At 43.1% G+C, this 1,509-nt stretch overlaps 1 pseudogene; it reads right to left on the bottom strand.

The window, feature by feature from the left end:
• Positions 1-274: 274 nt before the first annotated feature.
• On the bottom strand, positions 275-1,034 carry LOC101281516 (hypoxanthine-guanine phosphoribosyltransferase-like; annotated as a pseudogene).
• Between the last annotated feature and the right edge of the window lie 475 nt (positions 1,035-1,509).

The raw sequence follows: 1,509 nt of genomic DNA, 5'->3' as shown, positions 1-1,509 counted from the left end.
TGAAATATTAAGCATATTAAACCATTGTCATGTGCTAAGAAAACACACAACAACAATCCACCCAAAGGGAACTGAGCCTATGACTAGGCTCATAGAGCAAATAAAGAGTTCTGGAATGCAACAACTGACATTGCTAAAATACAAAACAGATAAAATTCTTAGAAAGTACATGCAATAAGCTCTACTAAGCAGCTGGCCACAGACCTAGAACATTTGACAACTTTACTGGTGATTTCAATGGGACTCCAGACGTTTCCAAACTTGAACTCTCATCTTAGGCTTCGTATTTTGCTTTTCCAGTTTCACTAATGACAAAAACATGATTCAAATCCCTGAAGTATTCATTATAGTCAAGAGCACATCCTACAACAAGCTTGTCTGGAATTTCAAATCCAACAAAGTCAGCCTATATCCAACACTTCGAGGGGTCCTTTTCACCAGCAAGTTTGCAACCTTGACCATCTTTGGATTACGCTGCTTGACCAAGGAAAGCAAGGTTTGCATTGTTTTCCCAGGGTCAATTATATCTTCAACAATCAAGACATCTTTTCCAGTGAAAGTTAAGAGATCATCTCCACCAATTACTTTTATGTCGCCTGTTGGCTGGTCACTACAGTAGCTTTTCAGTCTGATAAAGTCTACAGTCATAGGAATGGGTCTATCACTATTTCTGTTCAGGGCTTTGATGTAATCCAGCAGGTCAACAAAGAATTTATAGCCCCCCCTTGAGCACACAGAGGGCCACGATGTGATGTCCTCCCATTTCCTTCATTACATCTCAAGCAAGCCATTCAGTCCTGTCCATAATTAGTCCATGAGGAATAAACACCTTTTCCAAATCCTCAGCATAATGATTAGGTATACAAAATGAATCTAGGTCATAACCTGGTTCATTATCACTAACCTCAAATCCAAATAGTTCCTCTCATCTAACAGTAGGGAAAAAAATCACCAAAAAAAGCTAAGTGATTCCTTAAAAGCCCAAACTTCTAGAAGTCTGAGATTGTTATAATCAACCCATGAGGTGCCTTCATAGAGATGCTCTAAGGCTGTTTGTGCAGGACCGCGTATTGGTCATCTTGGTATGTCCAGTCCCAAGACACTGGGGCTGCGGGTCGCCACAACGGAAGTGGCTGGCGTGCTGGAGTGCATGCTGATTGTTGAATGAAAATGTCTGGCAGCATTGGTCCAGAGTTAAGAGTCTTGAACCAGAAATGGAAAAGAGAAGTGAGCCACCTTGTGGCCAAAAAACAAACCTCAAGACTCTGTAGCCTAAGTGCCCTAGGGTTGCAAGTGTGTGCACGGGGCCTTGAGTGGCCTACCGCCTGTCGGTCACACACATGGAACACAGAACACGTGCCCAGAAAATCAAAAACACGCCCAGAACTTCTCACCAGAGTGAATCAGATGCCACCGCTGCGTGACTGAGACAGTAATGCACAGTCTCGGAGATATCGGAGGTTCTTCAAGGGACATCTCCGGAGTCTTCTCTGATGGCCAACCTTCCTT

This window comes from Orcinus orca, chromosome 13 (assembly GCF_937001465.1).
Source record: "Orcinus orca chromosome 13, mOrcOrc1.1, whole genome shotgun sequence".
Lineage (NCBI taxonomy): Eukaryota > Metazoa > Chordata > Mammalia > Artiodactyla > Delphinidae > Orcinus > Orcinus orca.
The sequence above is the reverse complement of the archived record's forward strand: the minus strand, read 5'-3'. Positions and strand labels throughout refer to the sequence as shown.